The sequence below is a fragment of the Petaurus breviceps genome, unplaced genomic scaffold (genome assembly GCF_028583685.1).
Source record: "Petaurus breviceps papuanus isolate PSGF00001 unplaced genomic scaffold, PetGlider_PUasm1.0 90792, whole genome shotgun sequence".
Classification (NCBI taxonomy): Eukaryota; Metazoa; Chordata; class Mammalia; order Diprotodontia; family Petauridae; genus Petaurus; species Petaurus breviceps.
In genome coordinates this window covers 11833617-11855767 of record NW_027187347.1, presented here as the reverse complement: position 1 = coordinate 11855767, position 22151 = coordinate 11833617, and the positions used below count along the sequence as shown (strand labels likewise).

Below are 22151 nucleotides of genomic sequence, written 5' to 3'. Positions count from 1 at the left end.
GGTTCAAATCCCACTTCTGACATAGTTGTATGGGTAAATCACTTCTCTGAGACTTAGTCCTCATCTGTAAAATAATTAAGGTGGTTAAAGGAGATGGTTTCTAATGTTTCTTCTAGCTCTAGCTATAATTCCAATATTCCTTTGTAGTTTTTGTTTCTTTTGTCTGATCTTTTTGACAGTATGATAGTTTATTCTTTTTTAATTAGACAAAACTTTAACATCACAGGAAGTTTATTTTGGAGGTGAAACATTTGAGTTTTCAAGATGCTGAACAATGGAATACTGATACATTTTTACATATTGACTTCTAATTAAACATAATAACTTTGGGTTAAGTGTTTCTAGAAATATTTAGAAGTTTGAGTATTTTGAGTCTATTACATCTTCACCATTAATACTTGGGATAAAGTTTTGTTATACCCTTTTTCAAATTTCATACACATACATTTTATGTATAATATAGTCTTGTAAATAAATATACTTGCCATTTCATAAAATCTAATAGTCCAATTCAGCAAATGCTTATTAAATATTGCTTATTTTTAGGGTGTTGTGCTAGGACTGGGGATATGATAATAAAATTATTCAGTCCTGCCCTCAAGGAGTTTAGCATCCAAAAGTTATGTATCACTTACAAAGTCTTGTTTATTCTACCTCTACAGCTATCTCTTCTGTTGCATTTTTCTGTTCTCACTGCCACCATCCTAGTTAAAAGCCTAATTACCATCCACCTGGATTGTTCTAGTATCCTACTAATGCAGCTTCTTGTGTCTTATTCTCTCCAGGCTATGTTTCATTGATGCCAGAATTATCTTCCTTATACACAGACCTGTCCATGTCTCTCTAATGTTCAGTTCTTTTTATTGGATCCCTATTACATGTACAGTTCAAACTCCTGTGCTTGGGATTCAATGCCCTCTACAGTGTGGTGTCCCCTTACCTTTCCAGCCTTATCACCTACTTTACTTTGTGTTTTACTCGAGGCTCTCAAAAACTGGACCATGCTTTGAACAAGCTGTGATCTCTCTTTCCTTCATGCCTTTACTTATACTGCCTAATGTGGCCTTCCTACTCATTTTTAAAAGCCCAACTCTGGTGCCAACAATTCCGTGAAGCCATCTGTGACCCCTACTCTTTTACAACTTTTCCTCTTATAACCTCACGAAGCGCTTTGTTTTCCATTTTTGTACTTGCATGATATATTAACGTTGTAGTTGTCTATCATTCCCCATTAGAATGTAAGCTATATTAGAACAGAATTCATTGCATCTACGCTTTGTCATTAGTACCTAACTCCTACCACAATGCTGTATACCATATAAGCACTTAATGAATATTTGTAGAATGAATGAATGATCATGTCCCAAACTGAATATGATATAAGACAAAATGTGATGAAGGCAAAGGAAAAATCCAGAGTGTCATAAGGGTGTTTTGACAGAAGCAATCAGTTGAGGAAGGGGATCTGTAATGAAGAAATGCATTAAACATGAATTAAAATAATATGTACTATCATTCAGCCTAAGACCAGATAAGGTCCTGTTTCCCAGAAAGAATCATCTGGACTCAGTATATTCTTTTAGTGTCTATTGTTCCAAGCTTTTCTCTAATCCATATTCCACAAAGTTGCCAAATTGAAATTTCTGAAGCATAGTCCTGACCATATCACTACCTTGTTCAAAATGCCTTTGTGACTTCCTATTGCCTCTGGAATAAAATACAGACTCTTCCTTCTTTCATTTAAAGCTCTTTAAAATATGGTTCTAGCCCGTGTTTCTGGGCTCGTTTCATAATTACTCTTTTTCATGCTTTATATATTCCAACCAAAATGGTCTAATTCCATCTCCTGCCTCCATGGCTTTGCTCAGGCTATCCCTCATCCTTGAAATGCCCTTTTTTTCTTACCTGTGCCTCTTGGAACCTTCCTATTAGCCCTAGTTCAAATGTCACCTCCTACTTGAGGCCTATCCTGATCCTTTCAATTGCTCCTCTTCCATATTTACTTTGTATTTACTTTATATGCTTTTCTCTGTGTGATACTTATCTGTATATGCTGTTTCACTATAGTAGAATATAAGCTTCTTGAGGAGTTATTGTTTCATTTTTTCCTTTGTTGCCTCATCCCTCAAGTATATGTGTCATGTAGCAAGGCTCCTGAAATGCTTGTTGAATTGAGCTAACCTTTCACAGTTTTCTTGGTATATAAATTTTATCTAAGAAAAAAAGGCTTTTCTGCTGTCTTTAGAGAAAAATGAAGATATTTTGACTAGGATGTATTAAATTATATTCGCAAAGAGATTATAACATTTAGTAATTACAATGTTGAATTGGTAATTTATGAAAATATAAAAATTATGAAATGGGGGCAGGCACATTGGTTCTTTGGGAAGGACCATGATTGGCAACAGGAAATAGGGCAGCAATCACACTTGAGTAAGACAGAGGAAACTTCAAAAAGTGACACAGAGGCAAGCTCTGGGACAGGGAATGCAATCGTGAAGGGAAATAAATAGCATGGGGAAGGGGATGGGATGGAAGAGAGGCAGAATATGTCTCACGACCATGGATTAGAATTGGGAGCAGCACTAGGCAGTATGAACCCGAAGGAGATGGAGAATGCTGAAGTGTGGGGAGGGCAGGAGTTTGCTGTCCTATTATAATAGGTTTTTTAGGGTGGGTGGGGCAGGAAACAGAACAGCTCCTCCCAGTGTCACCTTGTGGTTAGTTCATTAACATATCTAAATCATCCTGAAGTTATTGGTGGAACTTTAAAGTTATCATCTTCAAAATCATGAGCACCTTTCTGATGTTCTGCTTGTCTGGAACTGTGGAGGTCTGGATTTTGTATGAAATTGCATTTCAAAAGACCAGAAGCCTTGACAAGCAGTGCCTAGATGGTTTCTCCTGATTTGGCACATACTGCTAGGATACGAATTTTAATTTATATATAGTACCATTTGTAAATTATGTTCTTTTGATATTTGGGACGGTTTGTATAAGACTTCCTGGTACCCCTTTGCTATCTCATATCTTGCTAGAACTTAACTGACCTAGAAAGGGATGGATGATCAAGGGGACCAGAACAGGATACAATTTTAAGACAAATGTATTACATTTTATTTTATATTACATTCTTCCCAAATTGATTTATATAGTAAAGGACAGTCAGATGGGCACAACATTTGAATTTCTGTTTTGGTCAAGAGATGCCAAAGTGAATTTGGCTTAAGTGATCTTCTTGTTTCCAAGTGTTATTTCCAGCACTATGAAAAAGGTGGGCTATAGTGTTTCTTAAAAACCTCCACGTAATTTTGTATTCCCATACTCACAGGGTTGCGTCCTTCACTTTGGTTCAACAAATTCAACAAATACAAAGCACCTTTTATGTGCAGAGGTAGGTGCTAGGTGCTGAAGAAAATTTAAAAAAATTAAGACGCAATTCCTGCCCTCATGGAACTTATTGTTGGGCAAGAGAATATGGCAGATATCTAATACAAATTAATTCTGATTAGTACATCAGAAAGGTACAAGTGTATCTGAGGTCCATTGGAGAATGTTATTAATTAAAAGGGGAATTGAATCAGGGTTCTTAGAGAAGACTTTTGAGTTGGGTTTTATATAGCTGACATTTAGATAGCCCTTTGGTTTTGCAGAGCATTTTACATTAATTATCTCATTTGAGATAGGTACTGTAGGGATTATTTTGTCACCATTTTGTGTTTTTTTTTTAATTTTGTCACCATTTTAAAGATAAGAAACTGAGATTCAGATAAGTGACTTGCCTTGGCTACATAGCTAGTAAATGCTGGAGATCTTCCTAATGCAAAGTCCAGTAGACCTTCTGTTAACTTCACACTGCCAAAAGAAGGTAGAAGAAACAATATGAAGAATATTCTAAGCACAGGTGTAGCATGAGGTGGTAGAGTAGTCCCAGTCGTGACACTGATTGTACATTATGGGCAAAGTCCTTAAAATCTCTAAGCTCCATTTTCTTTACCTGTAAAACTAGAACAGTAATACTTGGAACTACATACCTCATCAGGTTGTTGGGAAAGCTATTGTAAAACAAACTTAAAGCGTTGTAGAAATGTGATCCATTATTCTAGTTTGACTTATCCCTAAACTAGCCAACAGATAAGACCAAAAAGATAGGTGATGCCCAGGGGTAGAGCCTTGATTGCCAGTAAGTCTGAATTTTAATTGGTAGAGAATTGCTGAACTATTGATTACAAGAGAAACCTTACTAGAACTATACATAAGAAAGATTTTTTAACAGTGGTTTGAAGGACTGATTGTGGATAAAGTGAAGGTAAGAAAACCTATTAAGAGACTATTATAATAGTTCCAATGATTAGTAATGAAGGCCTCTGGTTGGTACCATTGAGAATAGGAGATGAATGCAAAAGATAAAGGAAAAATTGATAGAACTTGGTAACTTTAATTGAATGTGACATGTAAAGGAGAGGGAAAGAAAATATAAAGCTTTTTGGACATGGGATTCTGAGAGAGAGAGAGATTGCTAGAAAAGAGAGACAAGTATTTTCATGCTTTACAATAAAACTTTTTTTTTTTTTTAAAGCAATTGGGGTTAAGTAACTTGCTCAAGGTTACATGGCCAGGTGTTTCTGGGTGGGTGCTAAGTGTCTGAGCCCGGATTTGATCCCAGGTTATCCCGACTCTGGGGCCGGTGCTCTTACTCACTGCTACCTGGCCGCCCCTACAATAATACTTCTAATTATTGCAATTTAAATTTTTTTCTTCTTAACTACATGCTATAGTTGGTTCAAATTTTGTATTCTTAGAGTGATTGGCTATGAAGAGGGACATTCAGAAAGCTGGGAAAAGTTACCAGAAACTTTTATTCTGCTACAAATAACCTCTACATCTGGAGAACACTATAAATGTAGAATTTACCCAGTTATTAGTGCTGGCAGTAATCTTGAATTGTATAAATGACCTGAAAGATATGGTAAAATTTCCATGTTTAGTTAGTGAAACATCTGACCTACGACCAAATGCAGGGACAAAGTGTGTATGAATTTCAGTATGGCCAAAAGTGAGGAAAAATGAATCCTAATTTTAATTATGGGATGGTAGCCTTTCCTATCAGCTATCATGTAGGAAGGCATTAATTTGAAGGAAGGTCCAGTGTACTGCTATAGTTAAAACAATAAATATATCCTGAATGTTATTAAGAAGGATAATGGAAAACAAAAAACCTATCTCTATTCTAAAACTAGAGGGCTACCTTCCCTGAAATATTGTATATTGTTCTAGTGGTTTTAACTTTAACAAAGGCAAGTGTTGAAGAAAATTTGAGGAAAGATAACTTAATGTGAAAAGGTATGAGATAGAGATGATACTTTTTTGAAAGCAAAGGTTAAAAAGATTAGGACCTCAACATAGAATGACAGAGGCAGAAAAGAGAGCTAATTAAAATTTATAAAATCATAGGGATATGGGAAGGGTGACTTTAGTGTTATGCCATTGGCCCTGTCACTGATATAGAGCCATGAATACTGAAGAGAAGAAAAGTTCCTCAGCCTTGGAGACAGCAAATTCAGGTGAGTCCGAATGGGGCAATCAAACATTTATTTGTTGCTGTTTAGTTGTTTTCCAGTCATGTTTGACTCTTTGTGACTGTTTTTGAGCGTTTCTTGGCAAAGATACTGAAGTGGTGTGCCATTTCCTTTGCAGCTCATTTTACAGATGAGGAAACTGAGGCAAACAGGGTTAAGTGACTTGTCCAGGGTTACATAGTAAGTGTCTGAGGCAGAATTTTTGAACTCATGGAGAGGGGTCTTCCTGACCACAGGCCTGATACTATCTACTGTGCCACCCAAGTGTTCCAAACATTTACTAAGTGGCATTGTTCTGGGATCTGGGGATTCAAAGACAGCATGAATTCTGTCTTGTTATAAAAGGGTTCTGTCAGAGATAATGTAGGAGATAAAAGTCAAATGAGCAAAGTGTCAAAACTAAGTAAACAAAGCCCAAAAATATACTCACCATCACAGAAAGAAGGGGACTTTGATCTTTAAGGGAAACCTACCCAACTGTTAGTCCTTTTACTCTTTCTTTGGAAAGAAAAAGTCACAATGACTGATAATTCAACACCCATAGAAGATCCTAACCAAACTTAGTAAATCCTGCCCAACTTCTGGCATGTTAGAACTAGGGTAAATTTAGGGCAAATAAAAGGAAATGGTATTTAAATAATTAATTTATGTAGGAAACTTATAGAATTTGCTGTTCGATGAGATGGTTCAAGTTGAAAATATATGTCACTTCAGAAAGTTAAAATACATTTATGAATAATGAACTATTAAGGGAAACTAATCTTATGTATATTTCTCTAATCTTGTGAGGTTAATGTCAAGACAAACAAAACCATCTTTGGTGCCATTACTAGAGAACTGTGGACTACAGGAACCACTTGGTCTGATAGTTTTTTATCTTAGTTAAATCAGATCATTAAAAGAGCTGAATGATTCAAAAATTTTTCCTAGGATGAATACTTTTAAGAATTCACCATACTTATTTCTTACTGTCAAATCTGGTCCTTTCCTTAATCATGTTTGTGGTTCCAGTCTAGAATACACATAAAAGACCTATTCTTACAAGTGGTATTATTCACACTATTTAATTCGTGTATTGTAATTTTGGATCCACTTAAACCTTGATTTTCCCTAGCTAATATAGTTTAGATTTTGGTTTATTAGAATATGAGCCACCATCTTAAAATGTAAAAAAATGTCAGCAAAGGCTTGGGGTTCATGTCTTATCCTATCTTTGACACTTGATGTTGGGAAGTTGTCTAATTTCTCTGAACTTCAGTTTAGATTCTTTATCTGCAAAATTTGGTTAACAGTATATGCAATACTACACTAGCTCACAGGGTGGTTGTGAGGAAAGTGCTTTGCAAACCTTAAACTGGATGAACATACAAATTGTTGTTATTAGAAACAATTTATCCAATTATCCTTTCTTATTTGGCAAATATTTCCTCATTTCATTCAGTGAAGTTTGTGACTCTAAACTACATAGTCCTCACCAAGTTTAGATGGAATTGTATCTACTCATTTTTTATGTAAATTCAGTATTTACATAGCTAGTTCTAATGCTGTGCTTCTTTTTACTAGAATACATGTGCTTAAACCATATTATGTCTATTACTAAATATAGTAGAAACAGATGAACAGTACAACTACAGTAAATCTATACTAGTTTGGATGGTTTTGACAGAGGCCAATCTGTGTCTATTCTATAGAATAAAGAAATGTTTAGCTTAAATAATTATAAATATTAAAAAGAGATCTTTAAGTAGACATACCTGCAATTACTAAAAATCTGTTTATATATGATACATTTTTTTTCTTTTGAGCAGGTTAAATATTATCTTTGCAGTATTAGTTATATTTTTTTGATTTGCTTTGCAAGATCATATTCTGTGTATGGGATGACAGTAAATCAACCTGGCTTCAGTCAAATTTTATTCAAATCTAATTCATAGGAATTCAAATTAAAATTTTAATTGGTCAATTCAGAATTATAGATTTTGAACAAAATTGTTTTATTTCCCTCTAATACAATCAACTTTGAATCTGTTTGTATAGTACTTTTCTTTTGACTAGTAGTTGTTCTAGCAGCTAGCCATACTGCCCGCTTATCATCACCCCACAAATTTCATGTCTTCCTTGTGGATATCTAAAGGTACTAATATTTCTTCCAGTGACAATATCTATGCCATTTTCTTCAGCCACATACATTTACTTTCTTTGGAAAATAGTGTACTTCAGGGATCATTTAGAACACTTCATGTGAATATATCCCAGAAATAGTTTTCACTGTGAACTTAACTTACATTTTTCTTTTTATGCAAATTCTACCTTAGTCATAAAACATTTTGCTTTTAAGTTTAACAGCACATTACTAAATATTTGCTTTGTTGACATCTGGGTACTGTTGTGGCACCTACATGCTTATCAACAGCTTTGCTGACATTTCAACTCCCCTTATTTACTTTTAAAACTAAACACTTAACTACCTTTCTTTCTCTGAGGAATGTTTACAAGAAACTGAATTCTCCAGCAGTCTGAACTAATGACATCAGAGCAACATAGCCTTCTTTTTTTAATATGGAAACACTGAACAGTATCTCCTAAAATAACTACTGAGCAAGTCATTCTTTGGGCCCCTCATCCCACTACACCATGTCACTTCTGTATGTTGCTCTTTGCATAGTAGGACAAGTCACCTAGATATACAATCACAGTTTTCTCCATCCTAGATTACTGCTGACTTACAGAGTATTACCTGGAATTTCCAGTTTTTACATAAACAGATATTCACCTGACTTCCTTTAAATTAACAACCGTGTTCTGGGTTGGTTTCAGCTAATGGCTCAGTTTTGTAAATAAAATTCTAAGGAGCTAGTTTGATGTTAGATATTGCATTTATGAAAAGCTGATTTTCTGTAGAATATTCTTTTACCTTTTGCACTGTCTCTACTTTGAGTTGCTTTTGGCTTCTCTTTTCCATGCCAAGCAAAAGGACAAATCAGCATATTTCATGCTTTCCATTGCCACTATTAGATTCTCCCATAGCCACCACCATCACTCAGCAATATTTCTTTTGGTAGTTACTTTCTCCAGATACTTATTACTATCATCTTCTGTAATTTTTAAAATTAGTTAGTGCATTTATTTTTAGTTTTCAATATTCACTTCTATAAGTTTTAAATTTTCTCCCTTTCCCTCCCTGCTCCCAATGGCGTGTAACCTGATATAGGCTCTACATATACATTCCTATTAAACATTTTCATATTAGTCATATTATAGAGATGAGTTATAATGAATGGGAGAAACTATGAGAAAGAAAAAACAAAAAAAGAAAATAGTCTGCTTTGCTCTGCAATCAGAATCCATAATTCTTTCTTTCGATATAGGTAGCATTTTCCATCATGAATCCTTTGGAATTGTTTTAGGATCTTGCATTGCTGTGAAGGGCAAAGTCTATCAAAATCAGTTACTTCTCACTGTGTGTCGTGGGCTGCTAAGTGTCTAGCACTTAGCATGATTCGCAGATGTGAATAAGAAATGATCAGGCCATGTGGGTAGTTCAAGGAAGAACCAAGAACTCCATTTATTGATTCTTGGGACAAGGTTTTTATAGAGCAATGAGACAAAGGAAGGGGACTCAAGTATTCTTATCATTATCTTAGTCTGTCATATCCTGGAAGTAGCATGGCAGTAAGGCTTTTGTTCTCTAGGTGCCAGAAAGTCTTAGGAAGAGCCAGTTAACTCCTTTCATAGGCAGTCACATTACAAAGGATGCTCTTAAGCTGGCTTCAAGGCCAGAAACCAAAGCCATATCATCAAGTATGTCTGCATAGGAACTGACCACCTAGGAATTCAAATATTTTGGTTTTGAACAATTAAAGTCTTGGGGCAGAGCCTGTTGGTCTCAGAACTCAAACACCCTCCTTTTAAGTGTAACCCATAATAAAGAACTCAGGAGCTATCTTAACAAAAAGTCACATCTCAAAGAGGTCTTTGATATTAAAGTCCACTCTCATTGGGTAATTAATCTGAGTCCTGGATCAGGCCTCTTTGGCTCCCAACAACTGTGGCTGTTACTATGTACAATGTTCTCCTGGTTCTGCTCCCCTCAGCATCAGTTCATATAAGTCTTTCCAGGTTTTCCTGAAGTCTGCTTGTTCATCATTTCATCATTACAGTAATATTCCATTACATTCATATACCACAACTTGTTCAGCCATTCCCCACTTGATGGGCATCCCCTTAACTTCCAGTTCTTGGCCACCACAGAAAGAGCTGCTATAAATATTTTTGCACATGTGGGTCCTTTTCCCATTTTTATGATCTCTTTGGGATACAACCGTAGAAGCAGTGTTGTTGGGTCAAAGGGTATGCACATTTTTATAGCTCTTTGGGCATAGTTCCAAATTGTTCTCCAGAATGGTTGGATCAGTTCACAGCTCCACCAACAATGAATTAATGTTCCAACTTTCCCACATCTTCTCCAACATTTATCATTTTCCTGTTTTGTCATGTTATCCAATGTGATAGGTGTGATGTGGTACCTGAGTTGTTTTGATTTTCATTTCTCTAATCAAAAGAATCACTAGATATAGAGCATTTTTTCATATGACTGTAGATAGCTTTAATTTCTTCATCTGAAAACTGCCTGTTCATATCCTTTGACCATTTATCAATTGGGAAATCTTCTGTCATTCTTCTTCCTTTGTTAAGAAGTTAAAGCATCTGGCTAACAGGTTTCCTTCCTCTCCACCTGAACATACTGCCATCCTTCTAAAGAACTTCAGTATTGATATCCCATCAGGTACCCTGGCCTCTTAGTTCAGCAAACACCTCTGCTCCCAATAGGCACCTTTTATTTTTGTCTCTGCTACACACAGAGCTGATTATCCCTTATCACCTGAAACATTTCATTTCTATGAATTGATCAGCAAATTCTTTGGATAGTAATCTCTTTCCTTCCATTTCTTCTTCCTCTGTCTCAGTCCTATTCTTTGTCTTCACTATGATCTCTAGTCTTTTCTATTTTTATGACTTAACATATTTTTTTCAGAGCTCACTCTCCTCCATCCTCCCTTTGTGATCTTGTTGCTGTAACTAATTCAACAATTCATTTTCTTCCACCCTTGAATCCTTGCACCCTTTAGTTCTATTACCATTTATTCCTTGATAGTCCTCAACCCTATGTTATACCTACCATTTGCCTTCTTCAGTCCTACCTCTGAGTTATGAAACACTGCTGGCTGGTGAAAGTCATGCAGTTTTCTTAACTGGGCCCACTGCAAATCTGGGCCCTAATTGGTATATGGTGGTTCTTTAATTATACCTTAAGTGACTATCATACTCATTAACAGCAACTATTATTAACCTCTTCTGCCAGTCCCTACTCCTATATTCTACTATTCTCACTCTTTTGGTAGAGATCAACTCCTACTTTACTGAAAAAAGCCATCCTGACTTTCCTCATATTCTTTATACCTCAAAGATCAAATGAGATAATATACATAAAGCCCTTTCCTTAAAGTGCTATATAAAATACTAGCTCTTATTATCTTTCTACCTCTTCAGCCATTTTTTCTTCCTTCATTCTAATCTAAGAAGTTGAGATGCTATCTCCTATTAACTGCTCTACTTTTGCATTTGATTTTCTGTCCCTTCTACACAGGAGCTGGTCTCATTGCTTTTTACTGGTCTCTTTTATCTTCAATCTTTACTATTCTACTTGCTCATGGCCTGCTGCCTATAAAAATATTCAAGTCTTTTCCATTACAAAAAATTCATTTCACCCTGTTATGTAAATCTTTGCTCCTTTTCATTGCTAATCCCCTAGAAAGAGTGGTTTACGTTCATTACCTCCACTTCCTCACTTCCTTCTTTTTCTCATCTCCTTACACTCTAGTTTCCTATCTCACCATTTATTCAAAACTCCACCTCCAAGGTTGCTGGTCATCTTTTAACTTCCAGATTCAGTGGCCATTTCATATCACATAAGTTACTACACTGATCATTGTCACCAACTTTTATCACCTCATAGTCATGTTTTACATTTCCTTTTTTCTCCTTTTTGCTTTCTTCCCATCCCCATATCCAGTCAGTTGCCAGGTTATGGTTCAAAGGAAAGAATGCTGGATTAAGATTTGGAGGACTGAGTTTTGACACTTTCTACTCAAGAGAAATCACTGAATTTCTCTGGATTTTAGTTCCTTCATCTGCAAAATGGGGAGATTGAACATCATGACATCTGAAGACCTTTTAAATCTGATTCTTTTGATTCTAAATATCCATCTCTTATATCAGTCCCTTCTCCCAGCTCCCAAACACTGATATATGTTCTTTTTACTTCTCGCCTTGTCATGGCCAGTAATTTGTCTTTCTGTCCCTTTTCACTCCTTTTTCTAATCTGTCTTCCATGTAGCTGACAAAGCTACCAACATAATCTTCCTAGAACAGCTCTGACTACATAACTTTGTACTACAAAACCTTCAGCCGCATCCTGCTTTTTATGGGATAAGATACAAACTCCTTAGCTGGGAGCTTAAGGCTCTCTATTATCTCTCTCCAATTTACCTTTCTATCTCTATGTCATATTACTCTCCTTCATGCTTTCTCTGTGTTTTAACCACACTGGACTATCAACTGTTCCCCAAATATAGCTTTCTTTCTCTTTCTTCTGCATTCACACAAGCCATCCCAAATCCTTGGACGCACTCCACTATATTTCAAAGTCTTATCTTATGAGGGCTTAGATATGGAGCTACCTCGTAAATGAAGTCTTTCTTGATTCCCCTAGTTCTCTACTTGTATTTTCCTTGAACATTTTTATCTTTCTTTTGCCTCCATTCCTTACCTTGCGTTATATCATTCTGTATACATTTCACCCCATTAAAATGTAAGCTCCTTGAGGTCAAGTGATTAATTTTTTTTCTCCTAATGTGTGCACTGACACAGGACCATTCTTAATAAGTGTCTGTTGAGTTTAATTGAATTTCATCATTAATGCATCTAGATAGCAAAAATACAATTGGGGTATGAATAATATACAAAATAACTTTATTTAATCCTTCAACATAGGGGGAATATTTAAGTCCACAGAAAATGGCATTCATTTTCATTGGGAAATGTACATGATTAGCTGAAATCTTCATTTGTCTATCTATTAATTCCGAAGTTACACAACCTGATTTATAGCCTTTTCCAAAACAAAGGATTAGTTATAGATTAGCATAACTAAAACTGGTGATTGCATTAAAGCTTACTTGAAATGATTAATAGCTATAGTATATTTAGGATCTATATGTCCATGTGGTACCTTTATGAAAAGAAACATAGAATAAACATACTTCTGTTTTTGAATATTTAAGAGTGTACTCTAGAGAAAAACTGACTCTTTGGAATATTTGAAATGTCTTAGAAGTAGGCAAAGGTATTTTAACCTTTAAGGTAGTCTATATAGCTTTTCCCTTCTAGATCTACTCTTGTTAAAGAAGAAAGTTTTCTCTTTTGTGGACAGTTATGGTTTCCTTGAGCTAATTTTTAGTAGCCTGTTACCAGGAGTTTGAAAAATCCTTTGAACTATTTAGGTCAGAAGTTCTTAATTTTTGTGTGTGTCACTGATTCCTTTGGCAGTCTATGAATTCTGTGGGCTCTTTTTCAGGATAAGATTTCTAAATGCATAAATTAAGATACATAGTATTACAAAGGACCCCAAAGGTTAATAATGAAAATAAAGATGTAATGTTGACACGTCCAATTTCACAGACTCTCCAGTATCTAGCTCCAGATTTCTTGGGGGTGGGGGCAGCTTTGGACCCCACATTAAGAACCTCTGCTCTTGATGATATTCTAGCATTTCAGATAAAATTATCATCTATACAGTATAAGCAAATGAAATCTAACCATTTTGAATGCCCTTGTTGCCAAGACTATTAACCATAACCTCAGAATTTCCTAGTATAATTTCTTGAAATTTGAGAAATTTATAAATATCTTTGATTTGATATGTTAGGGGCATGGATACTTGTACATCTGATATGGTGTGGCTATACCATCCTCTAGTACAGTTTGTTTCCATTCTACATATTTTCATATTGTGTAATAATGATGATGATTATTAATATCTTTCATGTCAGTCATCCATGGAAGACTATACTAGAAGTTTTCATTTAATTTTTTTAATGTCTTGGGGTACCAATACAGTTCTCACAGTGTGCCCATTTATTATTCCTCATTTTTTCCTACATGATGAACCCACCTAGATTTCTAGTCTCATAGGTCTTTTGTCAAGTCTTATATGTTCCACACTATGGAGACATGAATAGAAAGGAAAAATTGTTAAGGTATTAATGGAAAGGAAATGGAAGAAGTCATATTGCATGAAGGCATATGTTTACATTTCTGTGTTTGTTTATTTCAAAGTGGTTGTTATGAGGATTAAGTAATTTAATATATATCAAAAGTTACATGAAAACCATAATGCCTATAAAATTCAAAGAATGATGAAATTGTTAGTACTTAGATTCACCTTTCTGGAAGCCTACAAAGATGAAAATAAATAGAAAATGAATTTCTCAATGCTGTCAAAACTAAGATAAAACTAAGATAGGAAGGATATGATCTTCTGGATCTTTGGAATTGAAAATTTTCTTCCCCCAAAACATTGGGTCCCCCCCTCCCCTTTGCCATCAAAATAACTTGATTCACCCGATGACCTTTTCTTATAAGTTTGGAGTATTGTTGCTATATAGGGAGTTCTGGGCCCTTTCCACATACATGGGCATCATGATAATCCTGAAGTGTTCAGACTTAACAAACAGCCTTGGAAACTTCAAGCACAATAATGATTTTTGTTGTTATAGATCAGATTGTCAATCTGTCTCTGGAATTTTATTTAGCTCTAGTACTTTTAATGGTGAATATGGATAACAGAAATATCTGAAATAGCTAAAACTTTGCCATTCTTATAGTCATAGACACCTTTTCTTTGCTATTCACTAATTCTGCCAAATATTTTCTTTGATCAAAAAATTCTTGAAATATGATTTTCACTTAATTGCACTATAACAGAAGAGTAAACATTTCCATTCAGCAACTTGAAAAGAAAGGAAAAAACATATATATGAATACATGTGGATCACAGTACCTCCTTTAACTTATAAGCCTTTGACTTTTAAATGTTTTTCTTATTAAAATGTATTGAGATGCTCAAATCCTTATAAGAAGAATTTTGTAAAAATCTTGCTCCTTGTTTTGTTTTTGTCATCCATACCTTGCCAAACCTCAACCTTGGATTACTTTTACCATCTGCCCCCTCTTTTCCTACTCATATGATGCTGAAAGAAGTCATGAAATCTGATGACTTAGATTTACTACAAATTTATGTTATCTAATCTCAACTAGACTTTTCTTATAACAAGGCAATCATTATATTCCTGCCTAATTGAATCTCCATTACACACACCCATAGCAGCAGTTTCAGACCTGCTTTCTCTTCTCAAGCTTCTCATGCCAACCCCCTCTTCCCACCTTCTCAGCAGAGAAACTTGCCTCCTACTTTACTGAGAAAATAAAGGTCACTCCTGATAAGCTATGACTTCTCCCTTTGTCTATATCTCAAAACATCTTGAAATCATCCTCCATTCTTTTACCAGTTACTCCTGCCTCCAGTGAAAAGGTGACACTTTTCTTCACCAAAGCCAAACAACTCTACTTTATACCCTTGGTCCGATGGGACCAATGTCCCATCAAGACCGATGTGACTTCCCCATCTCCAGTCACAAATGACCACTATAGTAATTTTCCTTTCCCCCCTACCTAGACCTCTCTAGGTTTTCATAATAGTGCTGTCCTTTGGTTCTCTTCTTAGTCTCTTTTGCTGTGTTATCTATTTCATGCCTGTTAAATGTGAATGTGCCCCAAACATTCTCTCACTAGTTTTCATGCTTTGCATTACTATCTCCGTGCAGGTGATCTGTATCTCTAGGTTTAATTTCTCTCCTACTTTAAGGTCCTACACCACCAATAGCTGCCTTTCATACATTTCAAATGATGTCCCATAGGCAATTCAAACCCAGTGTATCCAAAGTAAAACTCATGATCTCTTCCTCCAAACCTACCCATATTTTAGCTTCCCGTTTCTGATGAGGGCACCACCAGCATTCTAATCCAGGTTTGTAACTTAGAGTAATTTTCTACTTCTTATTCTCTTTCTTTTCACATACCTAATAAAATAAATGCCAAGTCTTGATATTTCTACCTCCACAACATCTTTTGCATCTGTTCACTTGTCTGCTCTGTCTTATTCAAGCTCCCAACACCTTTTACCTGGAATATTGCAATAGCCTTCTAGTTGGTCTTCCCATTTAAAATCTCTTTCCTCTCCAATCTATCCTTTACTTTTTTTTGACAAAGCAATTTTTCTTAAGTACATCTGACTGTATACAGCTCAAGAAACTTCAGTGGCACCCAATCATGTATAGGATAAAAAAAACCCTTCTAGTTGAAGTCCTTTCTAATCTGACTTTAGCCTCCCTTTCCAGCCTTTTTATATATTACTCTTCCTCTCAAACACTCTTCAGTCTCACCAAACTAGCTTTCTTGCTGTTCCTCACATGCTACTCCATTTCCTATCTGTACCTTTTTCGTCTTTTAAAGACTAAGTGTCTCTATCTTACCCAGACTGGGAGTACACACTACTCACAGTCCTGATCCCTCTCTGATTGGCAAAGTAGCTTTGACCTGCCCTGCTTTCTGACCTGGGCCAGTTTACTCCTCATTAGGTAGCCTTGATGGCCCATAGTTAACAGGGATTCACTGTATTAATGTAGACACCCAGTCACCACCTACTTTTGCAGCTGAGAATTCCTAAACTCAGGAAACCAATCTTAGCTTTTCTCATAGCGGGGATTATAAGGGGTACACTAACGCACTAGACCAGGTCTATGCCTTTGTTTTCCTTGTTTGGAATTGCTTCCCTCTTAACCTCCATATCTTTAAGTCTCTAGTTTTCTTCAAGTCTCAACTTAATTGCCACCTTCTACATAAAACTTTTTTCTAGCTGCTAGTCACCCTTTCCCTTCAGTTGCCTTATAATTTGTTTTTCCTATATTTATATCTGTACATGTTGACTCACTGATAGACACATAGGCATTTTGAAGCCAAGGACTATTTCATTTCTGTCTTCATATCAACAGTGCCTAGCACAGTGCCTGACAAATAGCAGATTCTTAATAAATACTTATTCATTGATTGATTATAATTATGACATCAACCATAGGGGAGCCATCTATATAAGAGAATACATCTATCTACTTTTACTTCATTGAATTACATTTGTATCACTTAAAAAATTACTTGTATAGCTGGATAAATCACAAACTTCCTCTTCCATTTCACCTCTGCAGGACTTTTTCCCTATATTCTCTTGTTCCAGGAATTGGGTTATACAGAAATGGATTTTCCCCTTCTCCATTAACTTTATCAGTAGTGTTTGTTAGTTTATCTGTTATTTCACATCCTTTGTTTCTAGATCTCTCCAGATTTCTGCATTATTCTTGAGAATGCCTGAAATAGAGATTGTGTTGATATATCCTATGCTTCTTTCTCCAAAGGGTCAAAGCCTTTCCTTATATTTCTCAGAATGGTGCCACCATCTTCTTAGCTGTGTGAATTAGTTCCAGTTTTCACCTGATGAGTATTTGTTGTGAATATGGTACAGAAGTACTCTTTATTCACTCTTACTGATAGTTACACTCTTATGGCCATAGAACGAACAACTCTTTTTAGTACCCGGTCACATGTATCTCTGGACGCGTATACTGCCTGCTGCAGATGTCATCCTTCAAGAACTTTGAACTTGCTTCTCATTCTTATTCTAATGTTAAATCTATTTTCTTTGGCCCAAGCCCTTGGACCCAGGACTGTCATGAATTAATAAGTGATCTTTGCTTTCTTCTTACTACTCTTTCAACTTCTTATAAGTCTGCACAAGAATTACTTTTGTCTTAAAATATTCTTCGCATCCATGATGCATATTATGTTTGCATCTCCTTTCTTAGTCCTCCCAACATATGACTATGTGTAGTTTCCTCTACTCTGTTCTTCAGTATGTAACCCTGATAATCCTATTCAAATGGCATTTTATCATTTTCATACTTTGAAGAGTACCACTGACACTCAACATATATGCTATCAATTTTGTTCTTTTGGTTTGGAACATTTCCCCCAATTCCAGCCCGACTGATCAAAAAATAAACTTTTAATTTTTGAAGCCTTCACATTTCAGGTTTTAAACAACTATTTAAAACAAACAAAAAAAGAAATATTTTCAGAGCTAACAGTAATCCTTTTTTTGGTAACTATTAATTTTACACGTATCTTATTCATGACACCAAAATGTAACTTTAAAACTTATCAGCCTTGCCATACTTTAATATGTTAAAATTTGTATACTGTCAACAATTGAATCAGTTTACTAAGCTTGTCATTTTAATATTCTGAATTTACATAAATGTCTAAATTCAGTATTAATATACAGAACATAAACCATTCCTTACAATAGTGAAGGTGTTGTCCTTATCAGATAGTTATAATTTTAAATGGAAATTACAACAATAGACCATTCTTCAGGGGTTTAACTATCAATAGTGTTTGCTAGAGAAGTTGAACTGTATTCCCATAATAAAGCCCTTCAGGACCATATCATCTTCCAGGCACTCTTTTTCTTTATTATTTTCCCTTTCTAGTCATCACATGTGAGGATCTTTCACAGAACTATGGTATATATTTGATAATATTTTAAAATATGCGTAGGATACCCTTAGTTCAAACTAAACCTACTCAAGGGCCTTTTGTTCTACTGGAATGATTCCTTTTTTATAGTTAAAAAAAAAACCAGTAAGCGTAGTGGGATTTTGTATTCTTTGCAGTTCTGACCTCTCAGTTGTATGACTGAAAAGATATGATCTGTTGTTGAATATAATTTACAAAAGCCTGATTGTTCTTTCTCATCCCTTTATCAGGGATGGCTTATATACATGTGCAGATTATTCTTATAGATAGCTTTGTTTCTTGACCTTCTGGTTATAAATATTAGGGGAGACATAAAACGGCCAAACATATGCTTGCCAAAAATGATGCCACTGTCATGGAGATTTTCCAAAGAAGAGTCCAGATGACAGCGGTATATAGCCTATTGATAGTGGAATATTTGAGAAATTCTTTTTTGTGAATGACCTTATATTGATTACATCAAACATTGTAGAGCCACTCAAATGAGATTCATAATTATGCAAAAAAAAATTTGACCTAACTATTCACATAGGTAAAACAAAATGAACAAAGAATGCTTATTGTCTAGACTAAGATGTGTAGTTGACTGGACTGCCCTAGAATGTCCATACAACTGATCTATTAGTAAATAAAGATTTTGGCAGAGAGTGACTGTGGAGAGTGAATGAGGCCCAAAATTGAATAAGAGGAAAGCAGGCTAGATTGCTTTTGGACATTTACTTAGTGCTTTTAATGATCCCAAGTTTCTCCCTAATGCAAAGGCCCATCCTTTAAGTTTCAGTACTTTCAGTTGATGGTGTTTCCTATGAAGAATAAAATACCATACTCTGAAAATTGCAAGTCATCCTGAGAACAAAATGCAGGTGAAATGAGTGGACAGCAACATATCAATGGGGAATCACACAGAAATATTTGTAAAGAAATGTGTAATCAGAAAAGAAGGTGTTTTGCTTATGTAGTAAGAATGAGGGATAATTGGTTGAATGCCATTGTGCTTCATTGGTATTCAAGCATTGTTAAGAGACCCAGAGGAAGACATTGAGTATTGTAGAATGGACCTGAGTAGAGATTTTTTTTTTTTTGTGGGAAAACATGGACAAGAGTTGTATAGGATGAGAAGATCCAGGTGGAGTATGATGCACCATTGGAGGGATCACCCACATCCGTGAGACCCCAGATTCATTGAAATGTCACAGAATCCATCAGGTTATTGCTCATGTGCATTTCAGTCCTCCTTTGCTGCCTGATAGAGTCAAAAGAACAATGGGCTTAGAGTTAGATGAGATCCAATTTTGGATCCTGCCTCTGGTTCTATGACCATGGACAAGTTGTGTGACCTTCCTAAGATTCAGCTTTCTCAACTGCAAAAGGAGAATATGCTATCTCTAAAAACTCCTTCATATTGTTGTGATGATGAACTGATTTGATTTCTGTAAAGAATTTTATATGTCTTAAAGTCATATATAAATGTCAATTATTTTTGTTATTGTTAATAAGGGGTATTACTTTTTATCCCTTGATATGCTATTTGTGTCTATTTGATGTTGTTGACCCTACTTATTTTACTTCGTGACTAACTTTTTACTTCTAAAGGTTGTTTAGCCTTAGGTCAGATGTTAGAGGACTGTAGTTAGCAGCTCTCCTAATAGGAAGAAAGTATCCAGGACTGCAAGTGCTTAAAGCACTGTTATATCTCCCTATCTTCTTCCCTGGTCATTCTCTTATAAGAGGCTGTGTGCTGATGCAATTATTTCTCAGTTCAGAATTGGGATGGAAGGCTGGATGAATCCTACAGTGAGTATTTATTAGGCACCTACTGTGTGTCAGGCACTATGCTAAGTACTATCAATACAAAGAAAGGCAAAACAAGCCAGTTTTTGCTCTCAAAGATCTCACAGTTTTGTGCCTTTGTGTATAATGTATTCAAGTCTATCAATGCTCTTACTCAAACTCTCTTGGCTTTTTTTTTTCCTAACCCAATAAAGGTTTAGAGGAATATTTATGTTAGAATAAGGGGAATGGAGAGAAAGTAGGGGTAGGGTAGAGATTGAGTGAGTAGAATATAAAGCCTGTTTCAAAATTGGAACTCTTCTTTAAAAATTATACTTTTATATTCCAGATTAACTCTATTTATCCTCCACGAGAGCAACATAGTCTCCAGCTGACAGTTTGTTCTCAATTATACCTATTTTGTAACTCTTATGATATACTTTTGTAGATTGCATGTTTATCTTATTTGTATTTTAATTCTGAGGTAGGAACAATTTCTATTCTTTAATAATACATTTCTTTTTGCTATAGAGGCATCATATTGAATGTATAAATTACTAATTGACCATATTGGACAACTGCAATATTTAAAATCACCATGATTTCTAAGTCTTTTTATTTATTTATTTTTGCTTTTTGGAGGGGGGAAGGTAGGGCAGTTGGGGTTAAATGACTTACCCAAGGTCACATGGCTAGCTTTGTGTTAAGTGTCTGCGGTCAAATTTGGACTCTGGTCCTCCTGACTCCAGGGCCAGTGCTCTATTCACTGCACCACCTAGCTGCCCCTAAAAGTCATTTTTTAAAAAGACATTTTAAAGAATTCTGTCCCTTCCTTGTCAAATATTGACATATGTTTTTTTAATTTACTTCAGATATTGACTAAATTAATATTATAACTTGGTGGTTATTGTCCCTGTTATATAAGAACTTAGAAGTTAGTATGTCACTAATAATTTACAGAAATGAACTGTAATGATTGTATTATGACATTCTAAGCATTTATTAGTAGATTTTACTGAAATTTGGATAATTTATTTTAACAGAAAAATAATATAGCATTAAAATAGATTAATGCTTTGGTAACCCATAGATTTGTTACAAATACAATTTAATTTTCTTTTTTATAAAATTTACTTTTTCCATTTTACTTGTTCTTATAAATGGGAGATAATGGAAAGTTAGATTATCAAAGACAAAGCATATTCCTCAATAAACAGTTACTCATTAACCAATCTTTCTCCCATCTACAACCTATATCTCCTTATCTTGCGTGTGTATATATGTGTGTGTATGTGTATGTGTGTGTTACCCCTTCATTAAGGTTGATCATATAGCCCCAATCACTTAGTCATCTAGAAAATGAGGGAATTTCAATATTTGTACACCAGAGTTGCATTTAATCAAACAGCTAGAAATGACTCTGGAAATAATTTAGACTGTCACATTATTCACAATCACAGGACTTTTTCCATTATCAGCCTAGTGATTCAGTAGAGAATTATGGTAGTATCTATTAATGTAAGAAAAACATATATTCCAATAACATGGCATTATTAGCAACTTCATTATTGAAGGTACAGATAATAAGAGAAGATAGTGTATATCCTAGGACATGAATTCCTCACTGAACCCCAATAGACTATTCCCTGTGTTCCTACCCTTCCTCTAGGTGAGGTAGACTTTGATACTCCTAGTCTCTTGACTTGCTCCAGGGAGTGCCTCCACTACTCTTGAGATGGTTGCAGTCTGATTATTTTGTTCTGGCAGTGTTTATTGCCACAGTGGAAAGACCACTGACTTTGGATTGAGTACCTAGATTCCAGTTTTGGTCCTGCCAATTATAATATGAGCAAGTCACTTCCCCTCTGTGGGGCTCAGTTCTCTCATCTGTGAGATGAGGTTGTTGGACTAGATGACTTCTAGGATCCCTACCCTTCCAGGCATATGGGAAATATGAACCCCAGGAGTGATGCCCTGCATTTTTGTTTTTTCAATTAGAAATGAATTTATTTTGTAATTTAAAAGGATAGGGAA

The 22151-nt window shown here is 35.4% G+C and overlaps 1 protein-coding gene across 34 annotated transcripts in view; it reads left to right on the top strand.

Annotated features, from left to right (window-relative positions):
* The window catches only part of ZBTB20 (zinc finger and BTB domain containing 20), a 1019756-nt gene that overhangs the window by 6684 nt on the left and 990921 nt on the right, over positions 1-22151 (top strand). The window lies entirely within an intron of this gene.